Genomic DNA, 23,250 nt, shown 5'->3' with positions numbered 1-23,250 from the left:
GCCTGCAGATGATCAAAGGAAACGTTCAAGCTCTATCCTCCACAATCATTTGTGAGCAGACAGCATGGTTTATGACTTCAGAAATGTAAAGCTTGGAGACAGGATTATATAATCTACGTTTTATTGCTGCAAAAGAAAACATTGTGTATAGATGTTGGAGACAGTGATGACTGTAAGAAAGCTGTACAGATTTATCTCATACTCTAGCACCTAGAAACTTTCATCACCAACCTGCCCATTTAAATAGGTGTTCGTTGGTTGGTTTTTCCTCCTGGAGGGTCTAGCTATTCTCTGCTCAGTCTGCTCAAGGTAACCAGGCCCTGCTGTTACACAGGCTATGATGTACAGGCTGGTTGATTTTTTGTTTATTTTTAACATGATGGTAGGTGGAATTCAAGATACCTGCCCCACTGTAAAATTCCTCCCATGGGGCCAAATTAAAGTACACTCCTAATGGAAAACTGTGTTGATCACCACTAATTTTGCTTAGGTAAATATCCCCGTGTTGCCCTAATGAAGATTTACATTGAAAGAGGGATCCTGTGTTAGTGATCTTGTAAAATACACCTATTATTTATTGTGAGATGAAGAGACCACAGATGGGAGAACATGCAAGGGAAAAGATTATCCTCTCACCTCTGTTCTCCAGATTTGTCTGATGCTTTTTATAGGTTTGAAGTTCACGTGCTAATAGGAAGAAGGGTAAACAAATGGATTATCTTAATTGCAGAGCCAACCATAGTTTGTCTTGTTAGACCTGCAGAACAATATGAACAATTTGCTTATTCTGTGCCTAGTGCCATCTTAAAAACAAACAAACAAAACAAAAAGCAAGGAGAATAAGAATAAAAAATACTGCTTCCAGCAGCAGTATGTAAGAAAAAATGAAATTCCGATTCACCTACTAAGGTTTTGAAGCTGCTTTGTAGAGAATGGGCACCATTGTAGCTGTTTCTATTAGTCTTTTATTAGTCTATAAGGTAGTTTTAGGTTTTTGATGGCCCAAAAATCACTAGTCAAAACAAGGCACAGTTTATCTTTTCAACACAAATGAAGCTGAGTGGAAAACACAAAAACTGAAAGACTTTGAAAGTTCTGTGCTGCTTGGTGCTTGAAATCAAAATCTACTGCATTCACTGAAACTGTAGATTTAGGGAATTGGAAAGCAGAGGAAGGCTGGCTAATGATGCCACTGATGCATTTTTCTCGTTACTGAGAACTCAATTTATTTTGCCCTCTGGCCATGTGTTTGAGATCATTGTAGTATAAAATACCAACTTTTAAATGTTCTGTGAAAATTTGTTTTGTGTTGCTGTAATGAGAAGAAAATTCTCAGAAACGCCCCAAACCCTTTGATTTCAGCACCTTGGCAAAGCTGGCTTCGTTTCACAGCAGCAGGGCTGCGCACCCCGGAGCAGTTGCACTTGTGGTATCTGTCTGTGTCAGTGACGCACGAAACCTTAGCACCGGGTTCCCTTGCAGGAGAGGGGTCTATTCTGCGAGGTGATAATATGCGTCTCTAATGGGTATACACAGGAAAACACTGTGTTGTGTGGTAATCAGTATAGTAGGTATTGTTCACGGTGGCAGCAGTTGCAAACAATAAACGCCCTACGTGAGTCCTGTAATTAAATACCAAAGCAAACAGCAAGGCACTTGATAACTACAAAAGATGTTTATTGCTTATGCTCGGACCCTGTGAACATTTTTCCTCGCTCTGTGACAAGATAACAGAACAGGTAACCAAGCGTAACATAAAAATGAGAAATACCATTTCTTTGCTGGATGGCTGTTCGGAAGTGCCATGCCACAGGTTTCTCAGCTTCTCAGTGTTGTCACACTTTCAGCAGCTAGAGGATGAATAATTGCATAAGGCTGGGTTCGAAGTATGACTAAGTGTTCATGGGCAGGATTTTAAGGAGAGGGGTACTGTGCAAGTGGTGTTTTGTGTGGAAACAAGTGTGGTGGGCCAGCACCACCGCAGGGTAGCCCAAGTTGGCCGTGAGGAAGCAGAGGCCTGTGGGGGTGCTTGGAAAGCATCAGGGCAGCAACATGAAGTGGCCGAGGCAGAGGAGCTGTCGCCTGCTTCTTTGGGTTCCCTGCAAACAGGGGACACTCCAGGGGTAGACGGTTCAAAATGTCCCCCTCACTGCCATGTTGTCCCAGTTTTAGGTGCTAGGCCTTGCCATTTGCTGCAGGCCTAGGAGGAGGAGTCTGTCTCCTCCTGCTCTCAGGTGATCCCCTCCAGTGGCACTAAACAATACCCCTCACTTTTCTCCTCAATAAACCCATTTTACAGGAGGCAAAGGCACACAGAGCCTGAGTATCGTGACAGTGAGGCAACAGCAGGGCCAAAAGCAGAGGCAAGGTATCTGTGCTGCAGCTTCCTCCATCACCTGTGCAGCAGCTCCAGCCCCGTAGCAATGCTTGAGCCTGTGTGTGTGTTTTGCTGCTCAATTGAAGAACCATTACATTAAAGAAAGAAAGAGAGAAAAATTAGTTCAACCAAACCAACTTGCAAGTAAAATCCTTTGGTCAGTCTGTGAACCTGTTTGTTACTTGCTTTTCCTTTCAATGATAAAGAGGAATAAAGAGGGTGGTAAATGGTAAATAGCTCTTCCACAGATGTTCTTCAAAGCAGGCGGTGTTTTCTTGTGGGTGTTTCACCATACTGAAGCAGATGCATTTCACTTCTTTTGAGAGCACTGTTGGAAGGCTTCTGTTTGTGTTTTACGTGTGCGAAAGTCTGGGCCAGTGGAATGATTGAAGCTCTCTGTTAGCTTTATTACACCTTCCCTTGGCAGTGCTTTGTTTATATCAGACAGGGATACTGCAAATAAATTATTTTCACAGAGTGAATTCAGTATTCCCTGGGCTTAGGCAGATTAGCGCAAATTAAATTCCACACTTTCACACCTGAGGCCATTAGCACTATATTAACTCATATTGGAAACAGATAATTGCCATAAATACATTGTATCAATAATTGTGTAATGCATGAATTTATCAAAAACATTTTTTAGAGCAAGACGTTTTGCAAGTCTGCTGCACATCTTATGCAGAAAATGTGACTTTTTAATTGAAAAATACCACCCTGCAAATACAAAGGAATCTCCTAGCAAAGCATAATTAGGGACAGGAACGTTGTCAGGTCTATTGCGTTAGTAATCACTTGCTTAAGATGAGCCTGTTTTAAGCAGTGCAGTTTAATACAGCATAGGGAGAGCCTTTATAAGATCCTTCTCTAGCATTTGGTCAGTGTTTCCTCTGTACTTTTCATGGCCTGGATATTCTAAGTTTATTCCTTCATCAGCTGCTCATTTGGGAATAGCAGTGTTTCAGCTTCTCCATCTCTGCTCTCTGTACATTCATCCACACCTGTCAGATCTCCAAATGTGTCCCACTGTGTTTGTCAAAGTGAGCTTATTACTTGTCTGCTGCTTCTGGCTGCACGAACCTTGAGGAGGGGTGTTTAAGACTCTGAAGATAGTCTTCCATTTACTGAGGGATCCGTCTGTAAAAATCAGATCTAAGTTTAAATATTCAAACCCCAAAGTTGTCACTGTCAAACTCAAAGGAACTGAACAAGTATATTGTGTTTTTAAATGTAGCTAGTTACTTCCTTTTGAGGTTTTTTTCAGTGTTCATTATCATTGTCAAGAATGCAAATACATTGAAAAAACATTAGAGGTAATTTGTGGAATATAAATTCTTATGCTGGACAATGAAGCGGAAAGGAGAGATGCACTCACCCTTTCTCTGCACTTTGTAGCTCATGAGCTGATTTACTAAAGATTTTTTTTTTCATTAAAAGTAGTATCTTTACTACTTTCTGTCTTTGCCAGAAGGCTTTGCAAGTCTTTAGTAGCGGGGTCACATCTTGTTATTATCCTAGCTGAACTATCCTTCTCCAGTGATCACATATACAGCGATTTCATGGAGGTCATAGGCTTTAACAGGAAAAACATTTTAAAGCTGAAATTTTGTGAATTTATTTTCCAGCATGGAGGAAAAAAAAAAAGAAATGGATTCTTCAAGCAGAAAGTAAAGAAATGAAAGGATGTCTCAGCAAAGCACCTCTTATTATTTGACTAAGAAGGGGGGGAAAAAAAGGAAAAAAAAGAAAAAAACAGTTTTAGTAAAATCCATTCCTTGGTCAGAAAGTTTTTTGACTTATCCATTCCTCAGTGATGAAAGTCACCCTTGGTTTCAACAGTCAAATCTCTTATTTGTGAAAATCTTGTCTTCATTGACAGAGTGGATTTTATCTCCCTGCTTTCTAATGAAATCTGTGAGTTACTATAAAACACATGCAGATCTGCTTAACACCCTGTAGATGGCAATTTTTAAAACTGTTGGTACTTAAGATTTTCAAATTGTTTTTCATTTTCATCTCTGTGGGTGCTGATCAAGCTTATAAACATCTCAACCTTCAAAAAGATGATTGAGTGGAAAGCTGGATAACCAGAGGAGAAAAGCTGGGTGTGTGTTATCTGTGCTAACCACTTGTTTTGTGCTCTGTAAGAATGTTTTCCACTGGGAAGGAATTCTTCTCTTGTGTTAGTTGCTGAGAGAAATGCTATAACCTAACTGGAACTGTCACCAAAGCAGCATATTTTGTGATATTGCCCCCGTCAGTCTTGACTTAAAGTGTAGATAATAATCAGATCCTGGGAACCACTCTTGTGTCTGTATTTTTATTTCTTCTTTCTAGGATATGTTTTTGTAGTACAGTTAAATCAGAGGTGCATGGCATATGGCTTTTTGCTGCATGAGTTGCTGCTGATGTGAATGTCAGTGGGCATATAATACCAGATTTTCATTTTGTGAATCACAATGCATGGATTTCAGCCCAAGAGCTCCCTAGACTATAGACCTTATTATAGGCAAATAAAAAAGAGAAAGGGGGCGGAGGGAGATGATGTCTCAAAGATTTTGTTTCAGTTGAAATGAGGTTATTGTGATGAATGATGCAGCTGACGATGAGATTTTTATAGCTTTTCTTAGAGCAGCAGAAGAGCTCATGTTATTGCTGTTTCACTCTAAGTAATTGTAATCTAAATAGCACTGTGGTTGAAAAGAGCAGCAAAACTCTTTCATACGTGTCTCATAAGCAAAGCTGGGGCTTTTTGTTGTTTTTGTCTCATCTGTCCTTACACAAATGCCCTTCGTTGTTTGGAATTTACGTCTTGCATCTTGATAGAATACGTCAGTCACCATTAAAAAGGCGTTTGCCAATCAGTCTGCTGCATGTCTCTATTTTTAGCAGATGAGGTAACTGGCTGGCATCTGAAAAAACACTCCTGTTACCCAATGTGCCACTGTAAATGGGGAACGGGTGGCTCGGTTGTGATAGAGGCATTTGGGAGGGGAGGGCTGCTGGGAGAGGGAGCGAGCGGGAGGAGGAGATGGGGTGTGGGTGTGGGTGTGCTCTCCCGTTCTCTTGTTTTCTCAGCTGTGTCTGTACCGCACACACGGGGCCAAGGGGGGAGGTACCTGCCTCTGCTGGTTTTCCTTAGGCTACCTGGGGTACTGGCAGCAGTGAAGATACAACAGAGTTAGTCCTGCACAGGCTGTGTGAAGCCTGCAGGAGCTGGATATACATCTGCGTCCCTGCAGCTTTGCTGCCATTTGTCTACCAAATGTAGTTCTCCTGTCTGGTCACAGCGCTGACAGAGAGACTTTGAAAGTCTTTCTGAAGGAAGTGTGAGGTTTTGCCCCACAGAGTTTTGGGGCTCGAGATTTTTAGGAATGGTGTGAGGCTGATGTGTGTGAGCTGCCATTTATCCATTGAGAGCAAAGTAGAGGAAAGTGTCTCTATCCTTATCGAGGCAATATGACCCATCCTTCTTTGACCTTTCATCTCTACACTGTTGATCTGGATAGCCATATGGAAAATGCACTGGGTTTACTGATGACTTAAAGAGAATTTTTTGATAGGATCCCTCCTACATCCTCAAATTTACCGTTACGTGTTGGTCGTGACAAGCAGAGAAACAAGGCCCCAGGTAATGCGTGTGAAAGTTGAGGAATATCACCTTAGAAGATGAGTGCAGGAATGGAGAGAGATTTAGTATGCAAGTATATTAACCCAAACAACACAAACAGGTAAAAAGTCAAAAACCAAACTCTGTGTTAGAATCCTTGAAAAAGACACTAGTGCAGCTGATTAAAGATCTTGCTGTGTCAGTGGAAGATATTAATGCCATGACCATGAAACTAAAATGCTTGAGAACCATCCTTGCGTCAAGAATGTCAAGTCTGCATCTGGAAGAATGGAAGCATCTGGGGAAATAGCTTCCACACATGCTTTGAATTTTATGGTAATTTTTCTCTCTGGAGATGTATCTTCAGATTTCAAGCACCAGTTTTCTGTCTCAGAGATTTTGGCTGATCTTTGTTGTGTTGCTGGTATAAGAACCTCAGCAGCAAGGACTTAAAAATCACAGTTGTATGCATTTTATATGGACTGGTAAAGGTGGCCTGGAACTTTTTTGTAGTTGTTACTTAACCAAAGATCCAAAGGAAGCTGCAGATCCCACTGTATCATTATTATGCTGTCAGCCTTTTCAGAGGCGATTGATCATCCCTTCATAGTGAAAATAACATCTCAAAAGTCACCAAGTAGGAAAATGGAACATCCCTATTTTTGCAAAATCAGATGTGAGATGAAGGATGTAATCTCGTAGCTGTCAAGATTTGCAGATTCCTTCCAAGAACACTCTTCTATGTAAGTTAGGAATTTAGAAGTTGCTAAAGGGCTGTTTTCTTCCTGGATATATAAATATATATATATAAATCTAAATTTATCTGATTGCCATATAACTGATACTTATTCTGCATTTTAAAGTCTGTATGTGTTTGTTTGTCTTTTAAAGCACATGCATAAACTAGTGACTGGATATTTTTAGGGGAAAAAAAACCAACACAACACTTAGAAATCTTACTGGATTTCTCTCTAAGTCAAACTTCCTTTAGCCTCTCTCCCTGGTCAATACCCTGGTCTCCAACAGGATTTATTCCCCAGTCTTTCCTTCTGTCTCTCCCCTTTCCTTGAGAGCAATGGCTTGTCTCTTAAGGCTGCTTCCACCTGACATAAAGAGGGTGTTAATGACTTTTCTCACTTTTTGAAGATGGGGTGTCTGCTGACTACTTTGCACTGCCACATTTCCTGTCATGAAACCAGAAAAGGCCTATGGAGGTTGTAGAATATTGGAAGCCAGCTCATGAAGCCAGGGTAGTGTCTGCTGGCAGCTGTCTATTTCAGCAGTGGTAGAAATCTGAAAGACAGTATTCAAATCTTAAAGTCAAAATTGCATGCACAGATATGATTCTTATTCCTGAAGATGTAGCTATATGAACAAAAAAGGCTTCACTCATGAGTAACTGCATAAACACAACATTTTAATAGCAATAATAGAGAACTGAATGTGCCTTTATCCATCCTAATTTCACATAGGCTGTAAGGTTTAATTTACTTAAAGAAAAGAACTATCTCCATGAATCTGTGATATAAACCTCACATAGGAAGTATTGTATGTGTGCAGCCTGTAAATGGCTTAGGATATATACATGGTCTAAATGGCCCTTTGCTGTCTAAAATCTCAAAGGTACCAGCTAAAGGAAAATCTTTAAACTGGTGACTCTACTTAGAAAGAAAAGGACAGTCTCTCTATAAAACTTATTTAGTTTTGCGTGAGTTTTGTTTTTTTTATTGGCTTGTTGCTTTTAAGCTGTAGAGAACAGAATGTTTCATAGCTGCTCAATTTGCTTCAGTTATTATAATTTGAAAGAATTTGATGATTCTAATTTCCTTCTCTATGCTTCTTGATTTTAGTACTAGAGTAATACTTCAGTATCTAGTATTGATTTTTACCAAGGCTAGGGCTTTGAAATTAATTTCTGCACCACAGCAAGCTGAGGATACGTGATTGCCAATGCAAACTGAGGGCTCAGACTAATTTCATGTTTTATGAATATAATTGTAGGTCTTTGCTTGTAGGATGGTCCCTGTTTTGATGAGTGCCGTGAATCAGCAGTGCACCCTTGTGTGATGTAGACTATCTGCAGGCTGGGTTCCATTAGCTAAAGCATAGCAAGCAGGTCAAAGGAAGTGACTGTTCCCCCCATTTGGCACTTGAGAGGCAGCATCTGGAGTAGTGTGTCCAGTTTTGTGCCCCAGTAAAGAGGAGAGATTTACCAAACAGAGCTAATCCAACAAACGGACAGCAAGATGATTAAGTGGGGTGGAGCATATGGTGTTCAAGGGGGACTGTGAAGGAACTAGACGTGCTCAGCCTGAAACTGGCTGCAGTGAGGAGGTTGGATCCAGTTGCTGTCATGCTCCACTACCTGAATGAGAAACTATAGAGAAAAGATGTATGCCCCTCTCAGAAGTACACAGTGGAAGGAGAAAAGACAATGGCCACAAATTGCAGTGAACGAAACTCCAGATGGATGTAAGGAAAAAATATTCCCAAATACTGATACTGGAACAGGTTGCACAGAGCAATTGTGGAATCTTCATCCTTGGAGAAGCTCAAAATTCCTCCAGGCAAAAGGCCCTGAAGAACCAGCTGGCTTAGGCTTCAGGTTAGTTCTGCTGTGCTTGCAGGATTCGGTGACCCATGGAACTTCGTAGCAACCTGAATTATTCTGTGGTTCCTTGTGTAAAAAAATACTGTCTTATCAAGTAGGAAACAGGGAGAAACGGTAACTCATATCGTTAATCATCACTAAAACTAACACAGATACATACAGCATTAACCAATCTCATAACATTTTTCTAATGTTAAAGAAAATGCTGAAGATCTACTTTGTGTTAGGTGCACTAGCCAAATGCCACTACTCAAGCTTTCCCTATTAACTGTAGTGACCCCTCCGAAGTAGTTTTAGCTTGTTGTAGTTCTGACAGCTGACCTGTTATTACTCAGGGATGTTCAAGTTCCTTACACGTGAGGTCAAAAGCGTTTCCTAAAAAATTTCTTGGTAACAGGTAGATAAGTATATTTTAGTAAATATTTACCATTGGCCACTACTGCAGCTCTGCTGACGTAGTAATGTCTAACCACAGTAACCCATTAGTATATTTGAGCCCTAATGCTTAGAGAAGCCAACATGTGTAACATTGTAAAATGATGGCTGGCTACTAATGGTCTGGGATTTTTTTTGGTAGTTTTGTAATTTTTTTTTTTTTAGCTAAACTTTCATTATCTGCAGGATCTGACTATTTGCTCTATGCTGCTCCACTCTCCAGGGAAGTTTATTTCTTTTGTGCACAGGTTTCTGGCCAAAGGACAGTGTCATCTAAATGGTTAAACAAATGGTTTAACAAATGGTTAAAAAGGAGAAAGGAACGATGATATAAATATTTTTTTAGTTGGATAACAAGAATAGATAAGTGACATTTTGCATCATGTTGCCTACAGAATCAGTGGTAGAGTTGGGAAATCCATCTGCACCTCACTTGTCAGTGCTTTAAAGACAGGACAACCCTTTCTTAGTTTCTTTTCTCCTGTACTGATGCACTATTCTGTTAGCAAGAAGACATTTTTTCTTCTTTCCCTTTCGCTTTCTCTCTTTTTCTGTGATGGAAGCACCTTCCACACTTAAGCAAGATTTTCTTCCCTTTGTTTGCATCCTTTGCATCCTTTGTTAAAGTAACAAAATGCTTGGATACGGTGTTTGCTACATTTTTGTTGTAAGTTTCTGAAGTGACGATATGTTGGACTTGGGACAGTAATGAGAAAGGATAAGTTAAAAATGAAGAGATGGCATTCATACTGTCTTTCTGTTCAGTCTCATGTGCAGCTTTAGTGAACAGTAAGCATAAGACAGCAAGGACAAGAGAACTGGAACTATCAGAAACTGAAATTTAGGTTAAAAATTTTCTCTCTTTAAATAACAAGGAAGACTATAGTCATAAATGATGAATTTAATAATCAAGCAGCATTTGTCAGTTTGTACATACACGACCACAGCACACACCATGCTCACTGCGATGACGAAGACAAACTGGGACAAGCTGTACTCACAGCAAGCCTAGTACTGCAGCTGGCTTTGGGCAGGCTCCTGCAGCTGTCACAGATGTTACAGGTGCTCTGGGTTGGGTGTAAGATCCACGTGTGAGTCTGGGACCTTGGATCTAGAAGCAGGTACCTTCACACTGCCTGGCTTCAGTACAAGCAGGGGTGCTGTTGCTGCCAAGGAGAGACTGTGCCCCAGCCTTTTCCCAAAACAGTTCCCCACTGTCCAAATTTGAAATCTAGTTTCATGCTAACTCAAAAATATTAAGCCCCACTAGATAGGATAGCTCAGGTGTTGAAAGCAGCCAGATGTCACTGTGGGCTGTAGTTCCAACAGAAAGGTTGTCTACGGTGACAGCATCAAAAAAGAGTGATATTGGAAGCTTTGCATCCTACAGAGCAAAGCTATTCTGATTAAACTAATAATTTTAAAATAAGAAGGCTGCAGAGAGGGACCAAGATAACCAGCAAATCACTTCTTTCTATTTTTCTAAATAGTACAAAGTGTTATTAAAAATGAAATAAATTAAGAGCTGTTAAAAATATATCCAGGAATCAAAGGAAGAAAAGCAGGCATAAAAAATGTGCAAGCACCAATAAGCTGCAGAAATTTTCCTTGGACACGTTGCAGTACCTTTTCAAAGCAGCATATGGGGTTTATTCTGGTGACTCTAATTTTAACATGAATGGAAGTCACGTGGAATGCTCCTGGCATACTGCTTTGAAAATATATCCCTTCACGATTAAGGAAGACTGAAGTCTTTTTAAACCTCTCTTTCTTTTATTTTTTATTTTTAACAATTCTGAAATGCTTCACAGGAAAGCATTAATGGAATGAGAATGCTACAACCTTGTATAAAGTAGTAATGTAACAGGTAGAAATACTACTGGCTTAGCACTGTAAATATGTTTGTGTTTCAGAGCCCCTGGGAATGGGAGGGAGAAGACACAAAACTTGGAGTTTGTATGCACTTTTGCAACTGCCTCTGCATTGCTTGACCTTTATAAATTTGTCTCTTTGCTTTTGAAGTAATGATTCCACCTACAGCTTGCAAAGGAGCAGGGAGTACATACATCTGTATTGCATCCACAAGGATAAAATAATTTGGGGGGGGGGGGGGGGGCGGAGAGATCAGAAAACACCCAGGGCTGTCTATTCCTCTCTCTTTCTACCATTTGCTACATCAGAACAAGTTAAAGAAAGATCAAGTTCCATCTGTCAGTCTGTCTTTCCTTCTCCCTCTTAACTGGTGCGCCCAGCTGAGGACAGAGTCCCTGTCAGAAGCCCACCTCTTCCTCCCTATGTTGCTTCTCTGCTGCAGCAAGGCTTGTAGTTGATGGGTTCACTGGTTCTTCAGACCTGTGCAGACATTTGGATCCAAAAATTGCTTTGAAAAAAGTTGAGCATGATACATTGAACACAGTTTTGAAACACAATCTCACATATTTTGATGGACCTGTTAAAAAGCTAGGACTGACTGTTCAGGAGTCCCAAGGAAAGCCGTGGGACTCCAGTACATCATCCAAAGAAGCTTAACTTTTCACTGCAGTTGGGATGTATAGTCTCTTTGGAAGATGTAAAGATACCAGCCATATATTGGGCAGGAGCAGATATTATCTTGTTTTCTGACATCATGAAAAGGTTATAGTAAAACAATCTTAGATTCATCAGTATTGGCTTTTTCCCTCCTTAGTTATAAGGGGTAGGGGTGATATAAATGGTATGAGTTTACAAAGTCTGATCTTATAGCATCTCAGAGGTATAGAAGTGTGACATGAGCCAGCAATGTGTGCTCTCAGCCCAGAAAGCCAACCGTATCCTGGGCTGCACCAGAAGAAGTGTGGCCAGCAGGTTGAAGGAGGTGATTGCCCCCCTCTGCTCCACTCTGCTCATGTGAGACCCTACCTGGAGTGTTGTATTCAGTTGTAGGGCCCCCAGCCAAGAAGGACATGGATGTATTAGAGAGAGTCCAGAGAAGGGCCACAAAGATGATCAAGGGGCTGGAGCACCTCTCCTATGAAGACAGGCAGAGGGAGTTGGGGTTGTTCAGCCTGGAGGAGAGAAGGCTCTGGGGAGACCTTATAGTGGCCTTCCTGTACCTAAAGGGGGCCTACAGAAAAGCTGGGGAGGGGACTCTCTTTCAGGGGGTGTAGCGATAGGACAAGGAGTAATGGTTTTAAGCTAGAAGGGTGTAGATTTTGATTAGATATAAGGAAGAAATTTTTTACTGTGAGGGTGGTGAGGCACTGGGACAGGTTGCCTAGAGAAGCTGTGGATGCCCAATACCTGGAAATGTTCAAGGCCAGGTTGGATGGAGCTTTGGACGACCTGATCTAGTGGGAGGTGTCCTTGCCCATGGCAGGGCATTGGAATTAGGTGGTCTTTAAGGTCCTTTCCAACCCAAGCCATTCTATGATTCCATTTTTTAGCATTGGTTTTTATCAGTGTGTGTGTGTGTATATGTATGAAAGGCTGAAAATATTAGCAGCAACAAAACACCCACAAAGCAGTGAGTAAAACTTTCCTAGGAAATTAATGACATGATATTCCTGTAAGTGCTCTTTTAATTTTTGATGTCTGCATCTGCAGTCAAGAATGGCAAAGAACAAAAGACCGAATGATTTTAGCAAGCTGCTTGCTGTTGTGGCAATCAAACCATTGATATATCCAGTAGAATAAAAATTCTTGCTGAGTGCCCTCCTGATGGCAAATGAGCACAGGGTGAACAGCAGAAAGACCTGTAAGTCTAAGAAGTCCTGTTGTTTTTGGGAGCAGGGGTTCAATGAAGAGATGAAGTACAAGGTGGGATTTGGTGGGATTTGTCTCTGAGATGACAAGCATGGCCATGCTGCAGTATTGATGGCATCTTTAGCAAGCAGATGATTGAGACTGCAGGAATAGGCACTCTGCAGATCGATTAGCGAGAGACTCATTAGTGGGAAGGAAGTTATGAGCAGATGCAACAGTCCTGACAAAACGAGCCAGAACACTGATAGAGCTGGGCCTGGTGTGTGGGCTGAATGTGAAGTAGGGTTGCTGGAGAGAGGTTCAGAGAGTCCTTTCCGACAGCCGGTCCTTCCTACCCATCTTCAGAGAAAACAATCTTAACAGTTACTTGAAATGTTTTGAAAAGGATAAGACAGAAAATGTCCATAAAAACATACAGATGAATACAGACACGAAGACAGTGAGGGGTATGGACAGACACCTCTGGTGAACTTCCAAAGATGCAGAGAAAAGTGACTTTTCCTTTCCTAATATATTTTTCTTTTTTTTTTTTTTTCCCTTCCAACTGAGAATGTGAGGTTTATTTTTATAACTTTGGTTTTGTGTGGGCTGCTCCTTTAGGGCTCAAGCATCTCCCTTGATTGTTCACAATTTCTCATTGCCTCTCTTACTAATACTTATCTTGGTATCACCAAGCCAAAAAAAAAAAAAAATTGCCTGCCTTTTCTCCTTTTCAGAAAGCCTTCACCAGTGGTATGTTACATCAGGACACTGCGCTCACCTGTCCTTCAGACCTGTTGATTTTCCAAGTGGGGTGTTAATTTGCTTTATTGTTATGTGTTGTTTCTCCAGTCATTCTGACATGGTTGCCACTTTCCAGACTTAAAAAATGAGATGCACTAGGCAACAAAAGAAAGAGGGTATTTATATGAGATTTATTTAAGCAAGAGACTTCATTTAAACAAGCCTATTTATAAAGCCAGGCTATTTATACTACCCATGGCTGTGAATGGGCGTGTGTGGGCACACTTCTGTTGTGCAAGCACCACGTGTTTGGGGTATGTATATTTGGCTGCATGCTTCCATGTACATGGGGAAGGACTGCAAAAAGTGGCTGTTAGTGCCTTTGAGAAGGGGGTGTTTGCAAACCCTAGCTTAACCTTGGGAGGCTCTGAATCCTGTGGAAACAAAGGTGTTTTACCGGGGCTTGGCACAGGAGGGGTAGTAGCTCATTTTGTGAGCTCTAAATTGCCCTGTGGTGGTGTGGAGGGTATTGCCCTCCCTAGCTAAAGCTAGTGTCCACTTGGCAAATTGCTCTTATCAGAATATACTTGCAAAAAATAACAATGTGGGAAACAGCCCTGTTTTCAGTTTATGTGAGCATTAATTTCCCCTTCGTGCATGTGTGAGGTGGAAGCAGATGGAGTTTGTTCTTCACAAGAAAGTGTGTTGGGTGCTTGCTGAACCTGGAGACTTGACTTGTGTTTTCTTCTCATTAAGGATGGTCTTGGCAATCCCTTTGTGCACCTGCAAGGCCTTCTGACACCCTTCCATGTGAGTCTGCAATGCGAAAGTAGTGTGAAATGAATAGGATACATGGTGGCTAGGCCACCATCAACAGCTCTTAAAATAATGGTCATGAGGTCTTTGAACAGCAGCTGAGAAGGTGAACCAGGGCAGAGAGAATTTTAATCAAACTGTTTTCAGTACACTCTCTTTTGAAACATCATCAACCAGCATTGTCGTTTGGTTCTTAATGTGCATAATCACACTGGCACAGTTCCTCTAAAGGCAGTGTGTCTGGGTGTTATTCCTAAATAACACAGAGCAGAAGCTTTTGAAATTAAAACACACACAGAGAAAATTCTCCTGAATGAAAATCCTAATTTCTTTTTCTGGAGTGTCTAGACAAGAATATACAGGGCTTTTAGAAATCCAGAGATGTTCACTAATGTCATCCATTGTGCAATTCCTAAAGTTGTGTGCAGGTCTCACAGTACTAACTTCTTCTCTATGAGCAAAAGGGAGCATGAGTTGTGTGTGAATAGATTTTATCTTCCCGTGCAGCAGATGTCCTGACACATGGACTGCTGCAGTCAGTGGGGTAAGTAATCTCCTGTTTAAGTAGTTTCTAAGTACCCATTTGTTATTAAAGTATTAAAAAAATCGTACATCACTATTTAAAAGGTGAACCATGACATCATAGTAAACTCAGTTGGATAAATTTTTCCTTTTTTTTTTTTTTTGTCCTTCCTATCGTTCTCTGATCTTGTTAAAAGCTGAAAAGTAAAATAAATCATTCCATTGCCATCTTATATGATCAAGCAGAGATTTAATCAGCGTTTTCTGGAAGAACTTAATGCCCTAATGAATGAGATGGAAGGGAGCATGCTTGCGTGTAAGAGAGGCAAGACCAAATCCGTACATGGCATGCTCCATTTCAGCAGAGGCGGTAGCACAATGTTCATTTCTCAGTTCCCATCCTGTGGAGAGGAAGCATTAAAGGAAAGTCTCAGACCGTTTGGATTGCAGGTAAATCCAGCTTGTGTCTCTTGTCTGGCAGGCTGTGCAAAGCAAGTGCTGGAGAAGTAGCTAAAGGTAGAAGAGTATTGTGGGTATAACGATGCAGTGAAATGAAATTGTTCTGTCCTGGCCATGTGTACTCCACACCAAGTGAGTGAATGAAAGAACTGAGATGAAGATCACATGATGGAAAGTTCTCTCAGCAAAGTGTCAAAGGATTTTCGATACAAATGAACAAGCACTTGAACAAAATGGGAGAGGATGGAGCAGGGAAATCCTAAACCCAATGTGATATACTAGGCAGAGAGCACTCTCATAGGGTAAATATACAGGAATTTAAAAAATAGAACAAGGTAATCATTGTGGCCTTTGCAGTTGTGTACTTGGAGGGCTGTGTAAGGAATCTTGAAGTTGATGATGTGCACTGTGAAACCTTTTTCTGTCTAGTGCCATAATTTGTTGTAACTGATTTGAAATTCTAAAGTGCCCTCTCATGCCATATGACTGCTATGTATACTTGAAATGGCAAGACTCAAACATTGCAGATGACTGCAGGGGCTTGTGTATTTTAAGGTTGCTTTATATGATAGTGTGGAGTTAACATTGGAGGTGGAAACGGAGCCTACAGTTGTGCTGTCTAGACTGGGAAGTCTCCTTTCACCACCCAGACTGTATGTAATCATTTAGCAATAGGAAAACTGAGAAATATTCCTGTCAGTTCCTGTAGCCAATTTTGGGATTGTTTGTAGGCTGTCTATGGCTTAGCTGAAGAACTTCGGTTGTCAAAGAAGATGAAGTATTGCAGATTCAACACCCTTAAGAATCATTGTCCAAACTGTTGCTATGTCCAAGACCATCATATGAACCTCCAAAGTTCTGATTTCATTCGTATGTAATGGGTAGAGATTTTCTTTACCCCACTTTACTGCATCGTAAAGGCAGAGTGATATGATTTAGAGTGAATGCAGTGGACTGAAAGTGATACACTGCACAACCAATATTTCACTGCTGCAGCAGTCCCTGTTTTACCACCCTGAGTGCTCCATCAAACACACAGGCAGCATCTAACTATCTTTTAACATATGCATGCATCCTCAGAAGATGGGGGGGAGCTTGTCTAGTGGTGCGGGAAGAGACTTGAATGCTCCTTGTGTTCAAAATACAAGCGAAAGTAGTGAATACTGAACATGCACATTGGTGCCTGGATGGTGGAATCAAAGCAGTCCATGCTTTGCAGAATGAAAGGTTCTATGTTTTGTAATTCGTATAGACCTTCCTGGGTGATACGGTGGCAGATCACCTCTGAAGGTCATGTCTAATCTGATTTGCAAAGCTGTGTTCCTGACAGTGTTTTCAGCAGCTTACATGTCACTGAGGTTTCCTAGTCAGATTAGCTGTGTGGTTTGTAGTGAGGCTGTCTTCAGTGGCAGAAAGGATAGACATTTCTTTATACTGTGGCCCAGCATTTTCATTTTTCCTTTGTGCAGATGCAGAAAAGCTTATTTCAGTTGCATTAGCATTTAAACAAACAAACAAACAACAACAAAAAAAACCTGAATGTTTGAAATAAAATGATAGTAAAGGAAGCGTAAGATTTTCTGATACTAGGTTTTGGGTGAAACTGAGCTAAATGTGAAATACAGCCCTAAAAGTTTCTGAAATGCTTTTCAGAAGTATTCAGAAGTATTTTTCTGAACCTGAAACCCAGTCCGGACTGGGTCCTAACTTCTGCTTCATGTGAAAAGGCAATCTGTAGGTATTCCTGGGATAAGTGAATAGGACTGGCAGTTCCTGGTGTAAGTCAGCTGCTTCTACAAATGGACTTTTGAAAGAGCCGGAAAGCTCACTGAAAATGGACAGGTAATTTATGATCTTGGATGAGGAGTCACCGGGAGCCGACCAGCAAGTCTGTGACTTAGTTTTAGTAGGTTAACCATCTTCTCCATGTAGGTATCTAGAATTAAAAAAAAGTAAAATCCACGATCTGGAAGGATGAGTAAGCATTATATCACCATTGATTGTTTCTCAGCTCCCACACACAAACAGGTCTCTGCCCATGACAGCATCCTTCTGAGAGTGGCTGTCGGATTGGCAAGAAGCATCTTCGGTATGAAGCCTTCCTGGAAATCGTTGAGCCTTTCAGTTGAACAACTTCATTTTATCTCACATTCTTAGAAGATTTTTCACAAATCTACTTTATTATGTGTCTTTGAAATTGCCTGGATTTTTCTAGCCTTGAATTTTTGATCTCCTGTAAAAGCTTTCTTATGCATTTGCGCCCTGTCCTGCTTCAGAGTGTAGCAAAGTTCTTAATCTGTTTATTCTTACACCACAACCTTGGGAGGAAAGGAAATGCAATTTACAGGAGGGATTACTAAGAATGAGTGTGGCAAGGGGTGAGGTTTCCTGCAGTTAAATCTAGCAGCTTGTTGCTGTCAGAAGCAGCCATTGCTGTCACTTCTGCTCCTTTCCTATGGCAGGGAAAGGCCTTAAAAATGGGTCTTCTGAGTTCCTGACTGGTTGCCCTAATCTGGGGCGCAGTTTTCTGCCTGTCAGTGGGTGAAATGCAGATGAAGAGTTTTGGAAACTGGGCCAAGGAAAGGTTTCTCAGATACGTCAAAGTGGCACTGATAATCATTACGTTTGTTCAGAGTAGTGCTTTGTTAAACAAAACCTAATGGAGGGTTTTGAACTCTGGGTATCATACAGCAGAAAGGAGCAATTTATATGATTAGGAAGTTCTCCAATTTAATATTGGTTTAAAAAACAAATTTCAGTGTTGAGACCCACTAGGAGGATTACAGTTGTTTTTTCTGTCATTTTATGTATTTATGGTTTGTGTGACTATTTTAGGCTCTGCATGTTGGCAACACTTTCAGTCCATAAGACACAGCAATTAGAGCTAGCCAACTGAATGTTGAAACCGCTGAGCTGCGTTATCATTCACACACAAATGATGGGTTACGCTCCACATCCTCAAACCACCCTCTCCCCTGTGTGATTTGGGTAGAAGGAGCAGGGGAGAGGGATGGAACTGGAAATAAACTTTTTTTTCCAGCCAGTCCTGACAGCAAATCTAGGGTTTTTAATTAGCTTCCCTTCCCCTAAAACGCACATGAACATCTTTCCACAGTTTAAGGTTTCAGAACTAAAGGAGTGACCACAAAAGCCTGCAGGGTCAGGGTAATGATTACAGAAACCATGCTGCAGGAAGCAGTAGGTCATGCTTCTTTAAAGGAAAATGAAAAGCCAGAAGTACAGCATTGCAAGAAGTGAATCCTTAGGACATCCTGATCTGTTTAAAAAACATGGTTCTCTTCAAAACTCATTTCTAAGTCAAAAATGAGAATTGAGTGAGAGATGCCTTGAGAAGACACATCTGGTGCATCTCTTTCTGTTCTTGGCCTTGCTCTTGAGCACTAGACTCACAGGCTTCAAAGACCTGCCTGGACTTCAGATTAGGCCTGCAGGAGGCTGGCAGAAGAGATTTAACCAGAGGTGGCCTTCATTATACAAGGAGATCTGGGAGTCCACCTGCAGGGTTCTGTCAGGCTGCGTTTTAAAATGCCGCTACTTACAGTGGTTATTGCAGTGGAATTCTCTTATTTGAACAATACAGGATTTTTATTTCTTTTTCCCCAGTGGTCTTCATTTTTTGTTCTTCTTTAAGTTAAATAAATGAAAGTAAATGTTCATGACAAAGGAACACGTCTTCCTTTTTTTCCTCTGAAATTCTTCTCTAACACCATTACAATAGTATGTCAGCATCTCATAGTCTTTCTGGTTTTATCCCTGTAATATAAATGCATGCATTTAGGTAATATTCCCATTTTACAGATTCAGTAACAGAAGATGGAGTAAGTGAATGGTGTGTTTGGGTGCCCCAAAGAAAGTCTGAAGAGCAGCCAAAATTGCCCCAAACTGCCAGTTCCCTTTGCTGACTTCACTGCTGGCCTATGGATCTCCTCTCTCTCAGCTGTTGCTTCCTCTCCTCTTCTGACCTAGTTGTCTCTCCTTTCTAGTATTGTCAGGGGGTAGGACAGAGATTCATATCTATGGACAACAAGCCTTTTGAGCCTGAAGGTCTCCTGGTGGCCTGTTTCATCAGCCCCAGGCAGAACAGGGACTCCCAGCGGAGAGCTGGTTGCATCAGGGCTCAGGTAGCCTCCTGTGGATGTTGGGTGCAATTTTGGAAGACTGTGCACAAAACAGCAGATTGCTTGGCAAGCTTCATAATAGCGGTGTCAGTTTTGATCCCAATTTGGACAGGTGCAGTTTAAGGAACTGGAAAGTGAAATGTAGCATTTTGATGGCCTGTACAGTAATCTGGGCTCGTGTTGGCCCATTACTCGAACTGGAAATAGGGGTAATGGGGTAGTGTCTGGGTACGCAGGGAGCATGCCTCCTTAGCACACACATATGTACAAGTAAGTGCTCCTGGGATACGTCTGTGCATAGCCATGTTTGCACAAGGAGAAAGCCAATGTGTGCACAGCTCTGCCTGTGTGCACAGCTCTGCCTGTGTGCACTTTCCCAGTGCCCGTGAAAAGAGAAGGCAAACTCGCAATGAAACCAGCAGTGAGAGCGGGGGAGAGCGGTGAGATTGCAGTTGATTATGAGCCTGGCAGCAGATGTGCTCCACAAACCCAGCCTGCAGCATCCAGGCAGTTTCCATGGTGATGGAGCGAGTAATTGTGGAGCTCAGCGAGCTCCCCCACCAAGGTGGACGCGGGTGCCTTGTCCCCACCGGCTCTTCCTCACTCCCTCCGGGTCCTGGGGAAGCCAAGTCAGGAGGGGGGGGACACGCGGAGATGGGGAGCTGGGATTATTTTTTTCTTTATATTTTCTTTCTTTCTTTATTTCCTCCTGGCTGATGCTGGGAAAGTGGCGCTCTTCCTGGGAAATATGGTCTCCCGAGCTGCGAAATAAATGGGCAGGAGTTTCCCCGAAATGGGAGCTGGCTGCCATTGGCTGCCGTCGCCCCGCCGTGCCAATGGGAGCCCGACTGGCCGTCGGCACCCGCAACATAAGCAAAGCTACACGCTCGCCCGGCAGCGCTGGGACCAGCGAGCAAAGGTGTGCAAAGGGGGGGGGGCCCTCCTCTCACATGGCTATGCCGAGGACGGATCTCATTAGAGAGCCTTGTCGGAGACCATCTGCTGCTTGCGCGCATTGTGCCTTCTGCAAAAAGCAGCATTAAGTCACTCGCTCGCTGTCGTGTGGGAGGCGAATTTGTCGTCGGGAAGGATGGAGCTACGGGATCTCTGTAAGTAAATCCCTGTACTTTATCTTGCTGTTGCAGCCCGAGTGCGGATCGATAAGCAGTGTCATTGGTCAAGGAGTGGCGAAAGGAAATTAGCAGCAACTGTAAATAGCGGGAAGGGTCTCTTGGTTTTGTTTCACACGTAGTCAGCTGTGTTCTTACTAATGGTTCCAGGCATTGGACAAACTAGTTAGCTGTTTGCTTTGCCTTGGGTGGTTGTTTAACCTGATTGAGTCTGTGCAAGGATGCTCTATACTCAGAGGCATTTCAGGATCCTCTGGGTTTGAAAAGGAGAGCGAGCCACATGGAACAGAATAGTGCTGGCACAAAACTCCAAGGCGTCCGTGTGCAGTCACTGGCACTTGTACTGTCAGCGTATAATGATAACAGGTGCGTTATTGCAATGGTTTGTAAAGCACTAGTTCAGACACTGAGCCAAGGAAACACGAGTTGCTCACCATGCCTCGCTGTTCTCAGCACAGACAGTCGTTGCTTTTCCTGCCCTCTCTCTTCTTTTTTCTTTTTCATTTCTTTATTGGAGGAGACTTTAAAAAAGGCATGTAATTCAAAAGCTTTCTTGCTTGTTGATGAAACAGGCGAGTGCATGGTAAGTGTGGAAGAGTTTCCCTATTCAGCATTGCAGAATTTGATAGAAGTTGATTCCCTCGCCTGTTGGGACTCTGCATTTGCTTCTGTAAAGCAGAAACAGTACATTTAGAAGGGTGGGGGGTGGGAGGGTGCAAATCTGTCCCTATGTAGCCCTCTGGGGTTACTTGAGTTACACCAGCAATGAATTTGGTTCAGCATTGTTTGTCTTTTACCAGGTATTTGCCATTAGACTCAGTGCTTTGCTGTATAGAGCTGGTGAATGACTCTGCTTAACCCTCTCAGAGGCTGTTGTCATCTTAGCTGGTTTGTGAAAGCATATAGGAGGGAGGACAGGAACAAAAAGATGTAGAAGAAAGTTTCTATATTTTTACTCTGTGCCTGAGCTAGTCAATGGGTGTAAGGAATTTTATAGTAACCAAATTAGGTGTACAAATCAGATGAAGCTGACTGCCTTTTAGGGATCCGTTTTCAGTGTGTTGTGTTCATTTTAGAAATAAATGCAAAACTTCCTTTCCTGGTGCTGGGAGCTGCTGTGAAGTGGCATTGCTGCCTGGAAATCTCATGCTGAAGGTGTGCTTTTTGGAGAAGGCTTAGCTGGTCAGCTTTGCTTTAGAGATGCTGCCTTGCAAGTTGTGGCAGGAAGGTGTATCTGAGCTTATTCCTTCTGTTGAAGGAATCAACATCACCTCAGATGTCGATGCAGAAAGGAATTGTTAGTGTTTTAAAGAACCATTCGATCAAATTAAATTAGAGAAATACAGAATGTGGAAATCAGTGCATCGATTCACTGAAAGTGTCTGCTGGGGAAGGCTATAGTAAGCTCCTCTGTGTACTTTTGAGTGTTAAACCTGATGTGTAACTAAAGCAGGAGAACCCCTCATTACGTTTGACTTTACTGCCTTTTGTTGAGATGTGGGTGCAAGTCACTCTCCCTGTGTTTTCCAGGGATATTGGGGTCGCCTTTTATTGAAATGGTGGCCCCAGGCATCCCTTGGCACTGGACTTAAAAGCAGTGTATTTTTCCTAATGTGTGCAAAAGAGAGAGAACTGTTAGCTCTTACTGCAGAAATTATTTTTGTTTAGCAGTGATGGAAGTGACAAAAATAAATTTTTTGAAATAGATATTTGGCTACTCTGTCACCTTCCCCTGAGACTTGTATCATACACTTGTATTTACTCAGCACTGATGATGTAGCTGAAGATCCCATAATGTACAGCAGTCTAGGCAAAGAGATGTGCCCACTCCCCATCCTAGAGGTGGATGCTTTGATCTAGGCTGAGATACTTCATAAAAAGCTGAGGGAGAACTTGGACTCCTGCACATCTGGGCATGGTTTGTCTCTGGCTCCAGACTGGTCATTTGATACACATCAAAATGAAGCTCCGTTGCATCTTTCTGAGTTTTTATTTCTATACCTCCTACCTTCTGCTTTATTTTCTGATTGATAATGTAGGAGCCTAGGAGAACGTTATCTTTTAAGGTCACTGCAACTTTAATATGATATTTTAGTTCTTGTTAATGCTCCAGGGATATAGCTCAAACAATACAAACCTCTTGAGTTTAGTCACTCACATTAGACAAATAATAAAGACTGTTCCTATATCTCCCATAACCTTGTTTAAAGGGATTTGTTTACTTGTCTATCCCTGTGCATTAGCAGATAAAAGGAGGGCAGTGGGGAGGGAGAGCCTATAACTGCTAAGCTTTGTATGGTGCATTGTACCAGTCTGTCTGAGGGCTTCAAACCACAGTAGTGCTGGAGGTAGAAAAATCTGTGCTGCAATAAAAGCCACATTTGCATTAGATTTTTTGACCTAATGGTGCAGAGAACAGTTGCTTGTCATTAATGCTTGGGGATGATCTATGTGGGAGAAGCATTTCGTATTCCCAGGCTATAAGAGTTCCAGCAACAGAGGAGTGAGTAGGCTTCAGTGAGAGCTGTGGCATGCTGGCAGCAGTTGGGAGGACACAGAAGCTGAAAAATGCTATCTTGGGGTAGCTTTAATTGATTGCATTGGAAAACACTTGGTTTGATGGGCTAATATGTCTTCTAAAATGCTTGGTGCCAGACCAAATCGGCATACCTCCATTGGCTTACACT

The 23,250-nt window shown here is 42.0% G+C and overlaps 1 protein-coding gene across 6 annotated transcripts in view; it reads left to right on the top strand.

The window, feature by feature from the left end:
• The window catches only part of ELMO1 (engulfment and cell motility 1), a 305,675-nt gene that overhangs the window by 202,413 nt on the left and 80,012 nt on the right, over positions 1–23,250 (top strand). The window contains exon 1 of one of the 6 annotated variants that reach the window (XM_013194302.3): positions 20,309–20,542. The exons of the other annotated variants lie outside the window; for them this stretch is intronic. The gene's annotated coding sequence lies outside the window, so the exon portion shown is untranslated. Of the gene's footprint in view, positions 1–20,308; positions 20,543–23,250 lie in introns of those variants that run through there. 6 annotated transcript variants of the gene reach the window in all.

The sequence above is a fragment of the Anser cygnoides genome, chromosome 2, assembly GCF_040182565.1.
Source record: "Anser cygnoides isolate HZ-2024a breed goose chromosome 2, Taihu_goose_T2T_genome, whole genome shotgun sequence".
Taxonomy (NCBI): domain Eukaryota; kingdom Metazoa; phylum Chordata; class Aves; order Anseriformes; family Anatidae; genus Anser; species Anser cygnoides.
Note: the sequence above shows the minus strand (reverse complement) of the source record. Positions and strands in the feature narration are given on the sequence as shown.